This window comes from Vanessa atalanta, chromosome 19 (assembly GCF_905147765.1).
Source record: "Vanessa atalanta chromosome 19, ilVanAtal1.2, whole genome shotgun sequence".
In the NCBI taxonomy this organism is placed as follows: Eukaryota; Metazoa; Arthropoda; class Insecta; order Lepidoptera; family Nymphalidae; genus Vanessa; species Vanessa atalanta.
The window spans coordinates 7,875,640-7,896,610 of NC_061889.1; the positions used below are offsets into that span (position 1 = coordinate 7,875,640).

The 20,971-nt window shown below is 33.0% G+C and overlaps 1 protein-coding gene across 3 annotated transcripts in view; it reads right to left on the reverse strand.

The window, feature by feature from the left end:
* LOC125071227 (dystrophin, isoforms A/C/F/G/H) overlaps positions 1–20,971 on the reverse strand; it is a 557,159-nt gene that overhangs the window by 280,883 nt on the left and 255,305 nt on the right. The window lies entirely within an intron of this gene.

A 20,971-nucleotide genomic window follows, 5' to 3' on the forward strand; every position in this document is an offset into this window, starting at 1 on the left:
ACAGAGCTTACCGTTTAACTACAGACGAGCTTTAAACGAAGTTCCTAATTCTAAAGTATAACTTTGGATTAAAGGAAATAATAAGTTATAATACATTCGAATCATAAAGACCCCTGTTATGTATATTCTTTAATTTTGATGCCAATCGACTTGGCAGCTCTATGGCCTGCCAATGGGCTTATTTGGCTGATTGATATATTTCTGGATAGGCAAAGCCATTAAGGAATCGGTCCTTTCAGTAACAATCTTTGATGGATATAAATGATACTGACAAACTAAGTATTGCTTGGACCAGACCAGAACCTGTCAAAAGGTGTAGTGTTCTGTGTGTCTTTTAAGATATTACAGCATAAAGAGGTACTACTAGATCGGTGGAACACTATCAGATCAGAATAATGTCCATTTAGTAGGGCTTAATTCCATCAAAACGAAGCATGTACAGCCAAACAATCTTTTCCTTGTGTTCTCTACTCTATAAAGTCTACTTGTACCATTGACTAATTAGTCATAAGTTTTTTTTTTTTTTATAATATAGGTAGTCGGATGAGAATATGGGCAACCTGGTAATTAGTCTCTAACGCCCATGGACAATGGTTCTGTAAGAAATAATAACCATTCCATTTATATCGCCAATACGCCACTGACCTTGGGTATTAAAGATGTTATGTCCTTTGTGAGTGTAGTTACATTACTAAGCCTTCAAACTGGAACTAACAATAATGCTGTTTGGTGGTGGAATATCTGATGAGTGGGTGGTACCTTCCCAACGGTATAGCACACCGAAACCAAAAGAAAGTTAAATTCAAGTATACTACGTGTACTGCGTGGAAGTATACTACGGGCTCTTGATGGTTACTAATATTTTCGATAATAGCCATCGACTCAACAAAACTATATTTCATACAAAAAATAATTAGGTAAATGCTATCTGAAATCCTCTGAACCGCAAATAAAGCGTTGCGCGAACAGTCAAACAGTTTTAACATTTTAATTACTGGCGACTCGCTTTGCATTATAATTCACGCAGACGGGCAGAATGAGGAACGAGATCGTGCAGAACGTTTTATTTTTTCGTATTTGTTTTTTTATTTGATTTTATGTAGGTATAACATTGAGTAATACTAAGTTTTCATGTGCGGTGTCAACGTGTGATGGATTCAATTAGAAGCAGCTTGGTAGAAAGAGCTTGAAAATCTCCTCTTGAAGCGGATAATATACGTTAGCAGGCCGTGGACCTTTGACAGGTATTAAATTTTACTATTATTTATTATTATATAGCATTAGCATAGCATTAGCAGCCTGTAAATTTTCCCACTGCTGGGCTAAAGGCCTCCTCTCCCTTTGAGGAGAAGGTTTGGAGCATATTCCACCACGCTGCTCCAATGCGGGTTGGCGGAATACACATGTGGCAGAATTTCGTTGAAATTAGACACATGCAGGTTTCCTCACGATGTTTTCCTTCACCGCCGAGCACGAGATGAACTATAAACATAAATTAAGCACATGAAAATTCAGTGGTGCCTGCCTGGGTTTGAACCCGAAATCATCGGTTAAGATGGACGCGTTCTAACCACTGGGCCATCTCGGCTCTTATTATTATATAGACTATACTTATTTTTTTTCGATTGGCCTTTTTTATTATTTGTATATTTAATGTCACGAACACTTGTAAAAATCGAGGTTTTTTACGATTTGACAAGCGTTGTCACAAAATAAGCCTAATATATAAAATATCATAGCAACTTGTAATTTGTAAGCTATTTTTTCTTTTTTTTTATGATAGTGAGCAGGAGGCTCACTTGATGGAAAGTGACTTCCACCGCCCATTGTTTTTTTTGATGTAAGAACAGGGTCATTGTCTATGAGCAGTGGTGACCACTTACCATCATGCCAATTGTTCGTTCGACTACCGATATCATAAAAGAAATTAAATATTATCACTTGATCTAATTCATTTTAATTAAAAAAATAAAACTCACTACTAGCTGTTGTATCGTAAAATTTGTTGTACATATACATATATTTTAAAATAATGCAATTTTACTTAAAAAGACTTAATATTTTTCGACTTAAGCATAGTGGTTTAATTTCCACGAAGGAATTTCGAATTCACTAAGAAAGAGTTTTTAACAGTATAATTTGCATTTTAACTAAGGCGGCGAAATTTTTCTTCGTTTTGAGATTAACACTGCAATTTGTATGAGGTTTAGCAAAACTTGCATTTAAATGAATAAAGATAAAATTAAATGAAATTCCATTAAATGTGCTGAGATCTGAATCGAGTAATATCTTGGCTTACTCAGAATGTGACCAAGATCTCAAAGAAATGATGAACAATGATCTACTTCATATAAAAAATTAGTTGCAATAGAACCTAATAGAATATCCATACCAGAAGGGCGTATCTGTAATAATTCACTCGTTGACAACAGAATTACAGTGATATGCCATTTTGATACGTATATTCTTTAACAATTATAGCCAATATCGCTTATCACTCGATTACATGCGAACGGCTTTGTGTTGATATCACCCACTCATCAGATATTCTACCGCAAAACAGTAGTAGGTAATCAGTATTCTTGTGTTCCGGTTTGAAGGCTGTGTTTGAAGGATTAGTGAGCCAGTGTAACTACAGACACGAGGGACATCTTAGTTCCCAAGGTTGGTGGCGCACTGGTGATATAAGGAATGATTATTGTTGTCAGCGCCATTGTTTATTGGCAGTGGTGACCACTTATAAAAAATCACATGCTGTCATTCCACATACTTAAAAAATCTACTAAATTAAATTGACGTTTCACGAACATTTTACGTCCGGTTTTAAACTAAAATAGCGCAAGTATGTATTTGCATTATATCGGACGAAATTCTAAGACCAAATCATTATTATTATTACTAAATGTTAAATTTTCAATAACGTTATTCATCGAGGAATATCCGACATCTACGTCATACAGTTGCTTTTTATTTACAATAAAAAAAATATCTTCCAATATTGTTTAACAAATTAAGTCTTTGCTAGATAATGTTGTAACGTGTCATAGCTTGTAAAAATTAAAAAGGGACTTTTAAAAAAACACCGATGAGAGGATGCGTAGTCACAAAAGGAGAACTCCGTTTGAAACGAGGGAAAAAATTAAAAAAAACCACAGAAGAAGTGATTCAGCTCAGCGCAGACTTGAGACGTTTAAAGAGAGCACCGAGCTTTATAAAGAAATGTATGCCTTTTTCTTTAAGGCGTCATTGGTTTTTATAAAAACTTTGTAGCTAGAAATTTTAATTATTTTTTAATTAATGAATAATATTATTAATTTTTAGTACTTTACAAAATAGGAATCATTTATTTCTGTATCTTCGTATTTTTATCATTTTATACATTATTTTTTTCTATCAAACTATCTCCACAAAAACAGGATTGTTTTGAGAACCCAACCTAAGAAAATGTAGGAAACCTAAACTATTTTAATTCAAGATTTTAATAAAACATTTTATAATCCAACTAGAACAATTGTATTTTGGCTTCTACAACATTCGAATCGTACGTTTGTTCAGTATCTAGTCAAACGAAACTCGAAACTTTTTGGTTTGTATCCAAAATAGTTCGACATAGGAGTTGAACTCTTAAACAGAAAACGGAAGTCACATTTAATATCGACGTTCGAATTCTTTGCCTTTGTCCGATTCAGGATATGAATACAATATGAATGCATTTAAGATACAACAATTTGAAAGATCTGACTTGTATGATAATTAATGTTTAGGTAATTGAAAGGCGTTTTGCATCTGATAAAGATAACGACCATAGAGCTCTTTGGCTGGTCTCTTTGATGTTTATGCCCATTAAAAATGATAATATGATTTTAATTAAAATTTAACAAAATGGACTAGTAACCGCCCAGGTTTCGCACTGTTGAATTTATTAATGAGGATAATAATGTTATATTAATACAATTTATAGCACTCGGTAATGATGTAGCTTTCTACCAGTAATTTTTACACACAAACAAACAAATTCTACCTCTTTTTTATATTAGCATAGATTGAAATTTATTAATAAAGAATTATGACAATTTGAAAATTTTATAACAAATTAAAATACTTAGATCATATTTAAATGAATTGATTTTAAATGACATGTGATCACAAAAACGAAATTAATTGAGTATACTTTAAGGTCTACTTCATTGAAATGATATAGGGATAGGCGAAGACATTGAGAAAATACTAATATTGTCATATTTGCTATCTATAGAATAAAAAAAAAGATTATAAATACCTCAATGACTCCTATGGAAGAATGGCCTTATGCTATTTGATAAAAATATTACATAATTTTGTCCGACACACGTAATTTAAATGACGATGTATCGAGTACGATATTGTATTATGATAAAAAATTAACCACATTAGAAATCTGTAATGAACCTACAATTTATAGTAAAGATTCACGTGTTTCCACATTACGCCGTCCCAGATTTTTATAGCAATTTAAGATTATTCATAGCTGACAATTGACATACGACATACAGACGAGAATAATATAATTGGGTAGACGCTTAAAACAATAGTATACGTTGATTCTCAAAGCCATAGATATAATATAATATATTTATATATCATTGAGAACTAACTAAATATATATATTGACAAAAAAATATATATAACACAACTACACTTAACACTGATATGTGATATTATTGATGACGACCTCTGTGGTCGAGTAGTGTGTACACCGGTTTTCATGGGTACGCCACTCCGAGGTCACGGGTTCGATTCCCGGCCGAGTCGATGTAGAAAAAGTTCAATAGTTTTCTATATTGTCTTGGGTCTGGGTGTTTGTGGTACCGTCGTTACTTCTGATTTTCCATAACACAAGTGCTTTAGCTACTTACATTGGGATCAGAGTAATGTATGTGATGTTGTCCAATATTTATTATTTATTATTATTATTATGTAATGATACGAATATAATTTAAGGCAACCCACCAATTAATACTAAATGAGAGGGGAGCAATCAAGACAAATTCAAATTGTATCATCCCAGTGTGCAGAGGGTCTGAATAGGTAATTAACTGTCCGACCGCTAGCTTATTCATGGTGTCATTCACTCGTATACGGTTCCGGAATATTGAAGATATATTGATATAATATAAATCGTAATCAGTAATGTTGTGGTCTTACGAACATCGTAATAAAATATACGAGATTTCAAAACACCTGTCGTTATTTAATAGCAATGTAACGTATTTACCAAATAATTTATTATATTTTAGGGCGACACATATTCCTTACTAGTAATTCCTTTCTTTTAGAAGATATTTATATTGAGGTTGAGTTGTATTTATTTATACACGACACTCAAATACTATAACTATATTACAATATATTAATATAGATCTTTTCACTCGAAGGCGCGACGAAATTTAATTATTAGCGGCTGGCTTTAGCAAGAGTGCGTTAAGAGTAAAGATCTATCTACATATAATAAATTTGCAGTGTCTGTTTGTAATATTAAAATCAACGCTTTTTACACAATTTTTTAAAATAACATTTTTTTTTTCAATTTTTGTCTGTCTGTCGGTTTGTTCCGGCTAATCTCTGTAACGGCTGGACCGATTTTGACGGGACTTTCACTGGGAGAATGCTGATATCATAAAAAGTAACTTAGGCTACAACAATAACTTTTTTGTTAAATTCAAACGCGCACGAAGTCGCGGGCAGAGCTAGTACATTATAATGTAAATTACTTATAAATATTAGATAATACATACAATTAATACATAGTATGAAATTGAAGTATTAAGTTCAGTTTAATTTTAAGGTAGCCCCCCAACCCCAATCAAAGTCATTTTATTTCCAACGTCACGATATAATAAATGATTATATTTCGTAATTTCCGTAACGATTTTTGTTTATCACATCTCAAATTTCATCTTGTTAAGGTGCCCTTAAAATAATTTTGGTTCCGTAGCCTATTCATGTGTCAATAAGAGTGATGCGGTACCGTGCATTCAATGTGCGGCCATCGATTTTGTCCATTGTAAAGCACAACAATGAAATACCTTTAACAGTTTTCGGAAATAACTTAGTATAACATTGTATAAAAAATGTTAAATTATCGCGGCCGATACGACTTTTTTACGCATTTTGTTTGTTGTATATACCCCGTGTGACAAAACCACTAAGCTAGTCATCATAAAACTTAAACGGGAAGACGCAATGCATTTCGGAGAATGTTTTATATGAAGACATAAAACTAGTACTATTTTTTTTTATTGATTAATTTTATTACAATAATAATTTTTTTTTAATCATTGTTAACGTATCACATTGTACTCTTTTTTTTTTGGCATTGATTGGCGGACGAGCATATGGGCCACCTGATTGTAAGTGGTCACCACCTATAGACAAAGGCGCTGTAAGAAATATTAACTATTCCTTACATCACCTTTGCGCCACCAACCTTGAGAACTAAGATGTTATGTCCCTTGTGCCTGTGATTACACTGGCTCACTTACCCTTCTCACCGGAACACAACAATACAGTGTACTGTTATTTGGCGGTAGAATATCTGATGAGTGGGTGGTACCTACCCAGACGGGCTTGCACAAAGCCCTACCACCAAGTAATGTCATCTGATTACATAAATGGATATATTTAGCACTTGAAACAATGAGCGTGCACGGTATTGTATAAAAATAATATCTCCAAATCCCATCGACGCAGTCCAATAAAGATGTACATAATATTAATATAACAATTCAGTATTATAAAGAGCATCTTATTCCACTTTCAAAACATCTAACCTCCAAAGACCATTAACTCCGTATTCCACCTTAAATAGCCGAAAAATTTAGGTAGAGCCTTTCTTTATAAAATATTAGCGGCATCCATTCACCTCAGCATACAAAGTAACACAGGTGAGGTATAATGTTACAAAAATATACTTCACGACGCCCGACGGACAATGTCTCAGGGTTGGGCTTTTACTGGGTATTAAATTATATGTTTCACAACGAATTTGCGGTTATATTTTGTGACTTTTGGTGTCGTTAAATTCACACAATTACATAAAATGCGTTTATTTGAGTATTGCTTTTGATAATTTTTTGTATTTGATTGGTATTTTTAATATTATAGAAAGATTTTTTTTTATAATAAGTAGCTCAACTATGTTAAACGTCACTGTTCTGCAGATGACTGAAGACCTTATCCAAAACATAGATCCCATATCGAACTGATAAATTATTAATAAAACGTATTCGAACAAACAAACGATTCAACTTAAAAATCTTGAAAATAACCAAACCCAACCTTTATTTTCAAATATGGATATTCCATAATAATTCGACTTAGCTCGTGTGAAAACATTTCAAGTCGAATAAAATATATTCCTTAGAAAAAATAAGATACGTAATAAAAAAATATTATTAGTAAACATTAATAACACCCTGTATTGTTCCCAACTGTGTGCTTTTAATAAAGGCCTATGCGTAGTTTTTCTGTGATAACAAAGCGGCACAAAACTGGGTTAACTTAGAGCAAGGGGAGCATAGAGAAACAAAAATTTCCCTTTATGTGAAACAGACGGTCAGCTTCGAAACAATGCGTACATTAGACATTGTAACAAACATTGTATGTGGTACTGGGGATCGATCCTGTGACGTCATTTGTTACCCTTTGAATATTTTATACAAGAGTTTCGATATGTCAACGGTTTTAATTCCGCCTAGCAATGCGAAACTCGTAGGTTCAATTCTGATCCAGTCATTGTCCTCCTCTCTCCTAACACAGGCAAGTGGGTAAATAAGAATATTAGTTATATTTAATACGTAAAAAATCTAAGCATTGTTATGTTTGGAAAGTGGACTTGAAGGAAGGAGTGGAATCGAAAAAAAACCTGTATACACTTTTATACCCATTTTGTCTGGTCTGTCTTGTTTTTGTCAAAACAAAGTCATAAAATAGCATTTACACTTTTTTTTAACCAGCAGTTTTTTTATGTGATAGGTTGCAAACCAGCAGGAGGCTAACCTGATGGAAGGTGACACCGCCCATGGACATCTGCAACACCGGGGGATTTGTAGGTGCGTTGACGGCCTTTGACCAAGGAGTACGCTCTTTTCTTGAAGGTTTCCGTGTGCGTTATTTAAGTGTATTTTTAGCTCCCATTATATATGCTCAATATTTCATCCAAACAAAGCCTTTTTTTTATCTATATTAGACTAACAATTTAAGTAACATAACGTACATTTTCCTAAAAATATTTTATGAATTAAATTGTAAATTATACTAAAAGCGGTCGCTTTTAGTAATTGTCTGACTATAATAATTAATGATTGAAAGATTTAATTATATTCAATCATTTGATTCGGGCAATATAATTGCATGAGGATTGTATATTATTGTTACGATATTACATTTGTTCAATTCGTTATTTTCATATAGAAAATGTATTCAAAATGTACTTATAATCCACATTGGAAACTCTAACCTTCGGCTGATAAAATCTTGAAAAGCGCTTTTATCGCGCCAAACTCCGAAATGGTCATATCGTTAGCTGAATATTACGGATTAAAGCTGGGCAAATACATATAAATTTGTATGTGCTTATTTTTATTTTTTTAAATTCAACTTGTGCTCAGCTGCGATACATTATGGTGAGAAATGTGTGTCAGAAAAGTGCAATAACCTCTAAACGTTTTCGTCAAAATCAGAGGAGGCCTTTGTCCAGCAGTGGGATAGTAACAGTATTAGACTCATATTGGTTAATGTTTCCTACAGCGTCAATGTTACCCCTACCTTTACTATAAAAAAGCCATACAAACAAACCACTAAAATAAGTAGGGTTAATATAATACTATTAAGAAAAACACGCCATTCATAAAGAAAGCAATGATTTTAAAGATAAATTTTCAGCCAATGAAAATCGCTCGCAGACTCCCATTACAGTCGAGTACCCAAATTAAAAGCACATTAGTCTTACTGACATCTTCGTTAAACTTGTTTACAGCGTAATTTGTAACACCTACATTCTTAAATGGCACGCTAGAGTAATTGCTATTTCTTTTTGTAAGGAGTCGATGGTACGACAGAGTAATTGCTATTTATTTTTGTAAGGAGTCGACACGATTTAATGATTAATTGTTACGTGAATTCTATACGGATAGTTTTGTTAATATATGTATGTTAGATATTAGTGTTTCAATAAAAACAAAATAGTGTTTTTGAATACCACTAGCACAAATTATATTAGTGAGAAAATAGCTGTACGTCTTATAATGTTCTAGTTTGTTTCTGTTAAAATAATAAATCTAATAGTAGCGTCTTCGCAACTAAATTAAACTCGGGGACATTATAAATTAAATTACAACTCAAGTGCCAAGAACATGTGAAGTAACGAGTAAAAGTTACCGTGTTATTGTAATGTTACACATAACTATGCAATATATATGTACCTTTTATTTAAATGAGTTTATAATATTAAAACAATTTACTGATGTGATGTTGTTCAATAAAAAAATTCAAGTAGCATTAAAATCGGATACATTATTATTTTTTTATATCATAGGTGGCAAACGAGCAGGAGGCTCATCTGATGGAAAGTGACTACCATGGACATCTGCAACACCGGTGGGCTTGCAGGTGTGTTGCCGGACTTTAATGAAGGAGTACGTTCTTTTCTTGAACGTTCCCAAGTCGTATCGGTTCTGAAAAACCGCCGGCGAAAGCTGGTTCCACAGAGTGGTTGTGCGAGGCAGAAGATTTCTTAGTAAAATAACTATACATTCGAAATTTAAATTACAAAAAAAAATCGTTACAAATGATGCGCAAACACAGGTTCTTTATTCAAAACTTTCATTGTTCGATTCGATACGACCACAGACAACGTTAAGTTTTACCGAGGCACAGGAGAATTAACTGCCTTAGCATTTATCCTAAATGCTCTCTATTATTAAGAAGTAAAAATTCCTTATTTGATTTAACTAATATGTTCTTATTGGTGAAAACAGTCTATAAATCAAGATGTCAGTTTCCTCAATATATAGTTCTTTCTGAGAAACATTTGTGATTTCAATATAAAAGCAAGGGCTCTTGACTAACTGGTTGACTGATCAACTGACGAGTTAACGGAATTTGAGGACGCGTCATTAGGTCGAAAATTTTGAGCAAATTACTCGGAAATATGTTTTCTAGAAAATGTTTCGCGGCAGATATGTATTGATTAATGATATATTATATATTATAATAATTATATATTATTTATTACAAGATTATTTTTAACTCGTACTGTTCGTTTATTTAAGATCAAATCTAGTAAGCTTAATGAGAACCATAATGTTGTCTTAGATTTTCGCGATTATTACACATTGAAATAAAACTAGTTTTTTAACGGATTTAATCGCGTATATTAATTATTTTATTTTAACATCCCGACGTTTCGAGCACTTTGCAGTGTTCGTGGTCACGGGCAGACTAAGGTGACATTTGTCTGTTCGAATTAAATAGAAATATTATTTACAACTACCGCCAACGATTTCTTAATTGGTATCTTGAGTAGCGTTCCGGTTGCACGCAGAAGGCACTAACTGTATCTTTAGGTCTTGCAGTCTGTTGGATTTGGGATTTTAAATTTTTATAAGTGGATCCCAAGTGTTAGAAAGTCTCCAACCATCTTCTCTATTGAAGTTCGGATGTTTTTTTCTTGAGACCTATCAAGAGTAATATCCCTTTACAAACTGCGGGAGTATATAAACTCGAATGTGAGTGTGGTTTATCTTACATAGGTCAAACAAAGAGAAGCATCGGTACTAGGGTCAAGGAACATATAGGAGATGTCAAAAATAGGCGTTCTTCAAAGTCTGCAGTCTGTGAACATGCTCTGGATAAACCTAACCATTTTATTCGATTTGATAAACCACAGATCCTCGCTAGAGAACACAGATTCATTCCTAGAATGATACGCGAGGCTATTGAAATTCAAAAATTGAGCGGAGCGAACAACTATCACCAACTTCTCCTGGAGAAGAAGGATAAGAAGTAAGTTGTTAATAAACTTCTTATAGAACCGCCCTAAACGGCTCGCATTATTTATTTATATATTTAAAAACTAGACATGTGAGGTGCAGAGAGGAGAAACAGTTACTAAATGAGTGATGAGCATGAACATAGAGGGAGGGAGTGGAGAAGGACAACCTAAGAATAAAAGGAGTGTGTGAGGAGGGAAATGTTAGAGACGGATGTGAACGATAAGATGACGAATAAAGGATAGGAAAGAAAAGACAAGGCTGCGGGTACCCCAAATAGATTGGTACGCGAGCAGGGAAAAGATTTTTAAAAACATTATTGATGAATTTATTGTAGTTAGGACGAAAGACGGACTGAATGTCTCATGCCTGTTAAGTATGAAGGTTCAACTAAAGACTAATATATAAATAAAATGAATTATACGCGTAACATAAATAAAATAAAAAATAACAATTTAAATAAATAATCTATTAAGAAACATTATTCAGTAAAAGGCAATGTGCTTGATGAACCAAAATGAACCCAGTGACGAGCCCACGATCAACAATACCGGTCATCTCATCACAAAAAAACGTTTACAAAGAATGAAATGTTCAAGTGAAAATGAAAACGTCCCTTTATTAAATATGAATAAAATTATCGTTACTCATAATTTTTTATATTTATTTTATGATATTTCATAAACGCGCCTAATTGATACGTAATCGAATGTTTCGTTCTAAGACAGAGTCGAGATGGCTCAGTGGTTAGAACGCGGGCATCTTAACCAATGATTGCGGGTTCAAACAAGCACCACTGAATTTTCATGTGCTTAATTTTTGTTTATAATTCATCTCGTGTTCGGCGGTGAAGGAAAAACTACAACAAACTTGCTTTTTAATTTTAAAGAAAGAATTTTGAATTTAAACACTATGCCGATATAAAATCAATTTGTAACTTTTAAATCCATAAAACAATTGAAGTTTCTTAATTGCTTTTTGTTGTTAAAGTATTGTTTTATTCTTCTTGTATAAATGTATACTTCTTAAAGTACAGTTTTAAGGTTGATTTATTTATATTAAAAATTTTAAAATGATTTGTACAATCCTTTTTTCTATAAATCTTAGAAAAACTTTTTTTGGCTTTTAGTTCGTACATCGTATAATTATATTGTTCTATATAAATATTTTTGTATATTTATATATAGGTATAAAGTCATATGTTAGATGTTCTTGTTACTGAGACATGTTTTATTTAAAAATAAAAATAGTAATAATAATAATAAATACGCACGCACTTAGTGCAATCATAATTTGCGTGTGCAGTTAGCACAATGCGTTTAAAAAACCAGCGAGCACATCCGGCATTTATGAGCGAGATCCGCCATTTTTTTTTTTCATCCAATGAAAAAATTTACCCTCATTAACGGAGTGGTTGTCCCGCGATTTCTCCCAATTGACCTAATTATGAACGTTGAAAAAAAAATGAGTTTTAGCGGCTTTAAAAAAATGTAATTTTCTACGTCGGAATTTTATTTCGTCGTTCATTTAATTCGGTAGCGATTATTGATGAAATTTAATTTATTTGTTATTACTAGCTCCCAGTTTCGACTGAGTAGATTGACAGTGATTCTTTCCGTATTTTTTTTTATTAAATTACTCAATTTAAGTCTTTATAAAATCATTTATTTTTAGCTATTAGTGCTCTCTGTTTTATTTTCATATACAAATTGAAATCCTCAAGTTTCATTCGTAACTAACAACAAGAATTTAATTAAAATTATATTAATTAATAAAATTAATATTGTTTTTCTTTAATGTATGTATATTGAATAATATATGAATGAGATACAATTAAGAACCATTCAGGAAAAGGAATTGTGTTAATATTCATCAGAGAATTTTAAGTAATATTATACTCACGGTCCGTCAAATCGTCAATGAAATACTTTTTAATTATTTAACTAAAAATACACGAATTTAATTACGAGTAATTAAATTTTATCAATTCTTCAATCGTATAACTTCGATTTCTTTTATAAAATTTATTATTATTATATTTAATTGACGACTCAAAAGTAATGTTCACAAAGGGTTCACGTATCATATTTTTTAATAATTGATGTTAGCAGACCAATTATATTACAATGAGAATATCTCGGTTCGTATTCAATACCCAGGCGAAATGCTTTGATTGTTAAAATCGATCAACCGTTTGAATACGTAAAATACATATTATTTCAATAATTTCATGATGGAAGCTGTCAACCTATCAGAATAAAGATCAGATAAAGGTTGAAACATAATTGAAATGGAACGACGGCCTTTGGAAAGGTATGTTTGATAATCATTCTCTGTAATATGATATTTTAAATCATAATAATATAATAAATACTTTTTTTAATTAATTAGAACCATAACCAAATATTGTTGTTTGTTTGAGCGAGTTAATCTCAGGAATTACTGGTCCGATTTTAATCATTATTTCAGTGTCTGATAGCCCATTTACCAAGGAAGACTATATGCTGTATACCACCACGCTACGAATACGAACATTAGAAACAAAATCATTTATGGCAGAATATGTAATATAGATATCTATAAAACTGAGTTACGCGTAACTTGATATATTTTTATCTTCACAATCTAAAATGGAAAGTCTCTGTGTTTAATCTCGAAATTAAAAGGTAATGTTCTCGTTTTTAAATAAAAACTAATACTATAATTGAAGTATTACGGTAATACCACATAGCAATTTAACTCCACGTCGGCTCATCTCACGAAAAACGACATAAACTCATACGATCAATTAAGTTTTTTTTTAAACACAGCGACATAAATATTATAAAATTATCAGCGTTCATTCAAACAGCTTAACTCTTTTTTTAAAGAAACCATTTGAGTATAAAAGTGTTATGACAAGAAGATTAATATTCAAATTAAAATGTACTTTTTTCATTCGAGGGTTATTTAAAAACTTTTGAAACGTCATTTTACAAAAATGTTAGTCCGGGATGTCGATTCTACCGCGAATACTTAGTGGTAGGTATTTAATTTACTTGGTGGTAGGGCTTTGTGCGAGCCCGTCTGGGTAAGTACCACCCACTCATCAGATATTCTACCGCCAAATAACAGTACTCTGTATTGTTGTGTTCCGGTTGGAAGGGTGAGTGAGCCAGTGTAATTACAGGCACAAGGGACATTACATCTTAGGTCCCAAGGTTGGTGGCGCATAGGTTATGTAAGGAATGGTTAATATTTCTTACGGCACCTTTGTCTATGGGCGGTGGTGACCACTTACCATCAGGTGGCCCATATGCTCGTCCGCCAACCAATGCCATAAAAAAAAAAAGAATAGCCGACAAGAAACCCAGTGGTTACTCTTTAAACCGAATAAATTATATTATTTTAATTTGACAACCTTCGTGATCGAGTTGTGTGTAGACCAGTTTTCATGGGTACGCAACTCCGAGGTCTCGGGTTCGATTCCCGGCCGAGTCGATGTAGAAAAAGTTCTTTAGTTTTCTATGTTGTCTTGGGTCTGGGTGTTTTTGGTACCGTCGTTACTTCTGATTTTCCATAACAAAAGTGCTTTAGCTACTTACATTGGGATCAGAGTAATGTATGTGATGTTTTCCAATATTTATTTATTTTAATTGAATTCCATTGAATTATTGTGGTATGACAAATCGCGAAGAACAAGTCGTGTTGTAGCGAAATTATTATTTATCGAACATGAGTTTTAAAATTATTAATTGGCAAAGCAAAAGTATTTGCGGAATTATATTATACAATCGAAAACCTCGCCCAAGGAAGGATGAATCCGACTTCGCGGAAAAGGAAACTTCGTATTACAAGTTTTTCTTTACTTGTCGAGTTCATACAATGTTTATTTTAACACTAGCTGCTCGTCCCGACTTCGCTCGGCTATACTACAAATTATATCATTGTGTGTGTATATATGTATATAACCTATAGCTTTCCTTATTTTATAGAATTACATGTGTGTGAACGTATTAGTGTATACTATGTGTTTTTTTTATGATAAAGGTTGGCAGACGAGCATTGGAGCCATGATGGTAAGCGGTCACCACTGCCTATAGACAGTAGTGCTGTAGGAAATATTATACCATACATCAACGTTACCAACGTTAGATGTTATGTCCCTTGTGCTTGTACGCTGGCTCACTCACCCTTCGAACCGAAATACAACAATACAAAGTATGCTGCTTGCCGTTAGAATATATGAGTAGTAGTAGTGGACGTACCCAGACGGACTTGTACAAAACCCTACCACCAAGTAAAATCTAAGTAAATTTAGCGTTAGATTGTCTGTTTAATGTCAATGATCTTTGCTCATATTAAAAAGACGTACAATTTGTTTATATGTGGGGGGGAGGGGGATAATCTCGAACGAAGTATCCAATTCTAAAATTTTTTTTCATAATTCTCTTTATTGATAAACCGCACCCGTGTGAAGCAGGAGTCCCTAGTAGTCTAGAAATCATCACGCCACCACCTACGATGGTAGCATTAGCATTAGCAGCCCGTAAATGTCCCACTGCTGGGATAAAGGCCTCCTCTCCTTTGAGGAGAAGGTTTGGAGCATATTCCACCACGCTGCTCCAATGCGGGTTGGCGGAATACACATGTGGCAGAATTTCGTTGAAATTAGACACATGCAGGTTTCCTCACGATGTTTTCCTTCACTGCCGAGCACGAGATGAATTATAAACACAAATTAAGCACATGAAAATTCAGTGGTGCCTGCCTGGGTTTGAACTCGAAATCATCGGTTAAGATGCACGCGTTCAAACCACTGGGCCATCTCGGCTCAATGATGGTAGAGTACTATATAATAAACCTCAAAACAGTCAGTATATTTCCATAAAATAAAAGTACCTTAAATCTGTTTTAGTCTTTTATCGAGTTGTTTTTTAACAAAAGTGAATTACTGCTACGGCTAATATAACTCAAATGTATTTTATTACACAAATAAATTTAACAGAACAAACAATAACAAGAAAAGAAAAAGGTATTAAAATAATATATATCCACTGTATCTATCAGTAATATCGGATAGAAAAGGCGGCTACGATAGAAATATTAGCCATTGCGAGAAAATTAATATCTTCTCGGTCACAACGATTATTTACGACAATACTTTTCTCTTGTTACCGATATTGACTGTGTTTCTCGGTTGCTTCGGAACATAGAGCACATCGACTTAGTATAACAATTATTTTTTTTCATATAAAAAAACGTTTAATACAATGATTTGTTGTTAGCTGTATATTGTATGTAATATTTTTAATTGAATATTTCTATTATTACCTCGGTATAATTAAGAGAAAATTACGAAATAACGGTGACTCAAAGTCAAAGTCAAAGTCAAAAATCTTTATTCAATATAGAAGTGTTTACACTTGCTTATTGATTGTCAAAAATCTACCACCGGTTCGGAATTTAGCACCTCGGACCTGAGAAGAACCGGCGAAAGAAACTCAGCGGGATATATATTTTTTTTTTTAGCCATTTTCCATGTAGGTACAATGATAAGTATATTTTAGTTATTTGAAACAGCCTGGAGGCGATCATTTCATTCCCAAGGTGACTTTTTTATGGCATAGGTTGGCGGACGAACATATAGGCCACCTGATGATTAAGTAGAAGTAAGTAAGAAATATTAACCATACCTTACATCGCCAATGCGCCATCAACCTCGGGAACTAGATGTTAGGTCTTATGTACCTGTAGTTAACTGGCTCACTCACCCTTCAAACCGGAAAACAACAATACTGAGAACTATTGTTTGACGGTAGAATATCTGATGAGTCGGTGGTACCTACCCAGATGGGCCTATTAAGCTTACCCTACCCTTTTAAGCTTTTAACTTGTATTAGGAGCGGGGACAACAATAGTCCAAGGGGTCAGAATCGATCCTGCGACTTTTTACATATTTTGCTTTAAGATTATTTTTTATCAAGGATACTGAACGATGGATATCTTATACATAATTTTTAGTTGAACACATTTGCATTATTTAATGCAATACCGATGAATACAGTTGAACTATTTCTACCATTCCGCTGTAGTTGTGTTTGCAGGTGTGTACATGTGTGGTTGTTTGCATGTGTGGGTGCATATTGTTCTACGAAATGAAAAGTTTGCGGAAGTAAAGAACTGTTAACGAACCATGACAATACCTCAATATCTATTATAATCGATGTTTCTAAATAAGGAGAGGTATATGTTTTTAACTAACTTATTATTAATAATAATTATTGTAACTATTGTACCTCATGGTAGGTCTTTGCGTATATAATGTTGCCAATAATGAGTATTGTTGTGTTGCGATTTTAAGGACGATAAATTCAGAGTAACTACTCGAAGAGAAAATATTAAAATATTTTAATGTTTTAATTAGCAGACTTTTTTTTTAAATTTATTTTTACGATATGTAAGTGTACTATCTGTTTCCAATGAGAAATCATCCTTAACGAATAATATTAAAAGTGTTGAGACGCAACATTTGTTGATGTTTGATGATTTTAAATAAACGGAATAAAATAGATACAATTCCAATGTCTTTCATTTTAAATCGTTTACGTTCTTATTTTGCCCGACGTTTCAGAATCGCGTCTGCCGTGGTCACGAGCAGACACGAACTCTAAACTTAAGACTTAAAAGTGGAAAATAAAAGATAATCTTGAAATCTATAAGTTTTATTTACAAAACTTACTAAAGAACTTAATGTTAGTGTCTAAGCTGTCATAGTGGTCTCGAGTCAAGCTCTAAGATAAATCATGAGAAAATCATAATTTACTTTATTCAAATAAGGCACAAAGTCACTTTTTCATTACCATTTTATTATATACTAGCTGATTCTGCAGAATTACCCGTGCGAAATTTATAAATCACAAACTTCTAGCCTCCGTTTTTATCCCTTATGGGTGGAGTTTCGTAAAATTCGTTCTTAGCGGATGTCTACAAGTAAGCGTCCAGTTGGACATTAGCTATCTATTACTTTGCTTTAAAGTTAAAACTATCCGCGAAATATTATTACAAAAACGACTACAGGAATAAGTAACGATTCGGCGCAATCAGAAAATTGGTGGAAGACAATAAAATCTGGTCGATGAACATGTCCTTCCTAAAACGAATACCTACTGCATCAGACGCCTCGTGATAATTCATAATGAGATTTCGTAAAAAAATAATTCAATTTTCGAAAGAAACTTTCCCATCGAATTTCAATTACCCTCCAAATGTCGCGAAGGAAATATATAACGTCGTTTCTTTATGATGAACGATGGTGAGCATTTAGTGCTAGCACCCAGTTCTAGATTTTATTAAATAGATACGCTTAATTGCTTCTGACTGCGCAGGAAGAGTAATTTGGTCCAGAAAAACTTCAAGACCACTTGAAATATTAAGTGTAGGGTAAAAAATGTTGCCTCGGTATCTATTTCAACGTTTTTTTTAATGTATTTTTTTATTTATTTTGAGGTTCATTTGGTTATATTCAAGGAAATCAAGTTAAGTATCTTTTTTGATATTATATTAAGAATGGGAAAGATCAAAAGTGTCTTTAATTTCTCTATTGCTGATTTTGCTCATTGCTCATTTTGCTGACCATTCATATCAAAATCAAAATCAAAATCAAAATATACTTAATACAAATAGGCTTTTACAAGCACTTTTGAATCGTCATTTAACAAACTGTTTCAAATAAAGCTACCACCGGTTCGGAATGTAGATTCTACCGAGAAGAACCGGCAAGAAACTCAGTAGTTACTCTTTTTAACATAAACGTATTAGTATATATCTACATTATTTAGTGTCAGCCGTTTGTAAATAAGCTGAACTGTAACACATAGATTCAACGCCCGTATATGGTTTACGAAAGTACATATTTGCTACATATGAGAAGGAAGTCATGTAATCAGTAATGATTAATATGTGAATATTAACATTGTAGGGAAACCTACGTGGATTAGAAAAATGTGCCAACTTTATCCTATCGGTATCTGAACAAAGCGGAGGAAACTTCGAGTCTTCTCCTTAATAGTACAGGGAGGCCTTAGCTCTATGGTGAGTCACTAACAGGCTGCTGTACACAATTCGTTACCATACAAACAAACCTTAAGCAATTTAGAAAGAAATCAACACTCAGAAATTATTTTCACTTAATTTAACTCGTTTATAAAAGACAGGAAATAGGAGTGTATTTTCTAGAAAGAATACCACTAAAATGGAACCGAATGCATCTACTAATTTTAAGCCCCAAGCAACGAAACAAAGAAAATGTAACATGCTTTTAGTTAGACCTCATTATATGATACGACACGGACACGACACGGACGTTTTAGAGTAACGATTTAAAAAGTAAGCGATAGAATTTCATAATACATATAATATTACTTGTCGCGTTTCAGTCCTTACTTGGACTTGAAGCTTGCTTCATAGCAAATTTCACCAAATTTGATTCAGTGCTTTGGCCGTGAAAGAGCAAAAGACAGACAGTTATCTAGTTGTAACCTGTGTACCTATTTGCTTACGATCTACAGATTACATGCACATTCACAATATGAAACAAACGTGTTAATCCATAGAATCGTGGTGGTACCACCCACTCATTATATATGCTACCAACAGGAAGCAATATGTTGTGTCCTGTTTAAAGGTTTAGTGAGCTAGTGTAACAACAGGCACATGGAATCAATGTTGGCGCATTGGCGATATATAAGGAATGGTTACAATTTCTGACAGCACCAATGTTAGTGGATACTGGGTCCACTTCCCATAATGTCATTATTAATAACATAAAAAATAATAAAGGAATAGTATTTATAGATCGATCGGTATTATTTATTGGGATGGACTGACGTACCCTGCCATCATCCATTTAGTTACGTTCACGATACCATAGTTACCAATAAAAGTGTACCTCATGTCGTAAAATTGCACGCTTCGGTTATAAGTGTCCATTATTGAAAACTATACGTGGACTGAATAATATAACAATTTTAGATTTATGTAGGTTGTAAAAGTTCTTGAAATATGTTGTTTTAGTATTCATGAATCGTAGTTTTATATATTTATTCATTTATAACAGTTTCTCCATGTTCAGACATATTGAACTTCGTACACAATTTCAAACGAAGAATTTGTTCTTTAAGGAATAATTCATGGAGGAAATTAAAACCGAAATCTTTTGCAATGTTGAGAATATTAAATATACCGCAAATAGCCGATATATTGAAATTTATTGGCAATGTGAATTTCATGAAGTATTCGTTTCGTATATCCAACATGATGTTAGACAATGAAAGTAACGGAATTTATATTACATATTTACGTAATGATTACGTTAAACTATATCCGTTTTTTGTTGAAATATGAGTGAGCCATTGTAACTACAGGTACCAGTAACATAATACCTTAGTTGTGATGGCGATGTAAGAAATGCTTACAATATTTCAAGCAGTTGTGACCCGTATACCAGTCCAAGCTATATAAAGAAATAGCATATAATATCACTAACTTATCACACTATCTTAATATAACAAAATTTATAACATATAATATGGATGAACCATTAAATTTATTATTATGTTGCTGGGTTGAAATATTAAATCGTACAGTGTAAATGATACTTATAGTCGGCTAATTGTCGCCAACTCTGGACGCGATCGTGCAAGAAGATACAACGGATACTGTTGATATTATTCTTTTAGCGGTTTCCTTTCTTTAGCAACATGCTTTACTGACGTTTTAAAATGTTCGTTTCGCATCGTTCGGTGCGATATTAATTAAGTATATAAATTCTAATTCTGCTTGTGTGAAATATTTATATCAGATTTAAAATATTATTAAAACACTGGAGAATTTGTTTGTTTGAATCTTTTTAATTATTAATCTCAGGACTACGTCACATAGAACATTTATTAAAAAAGATT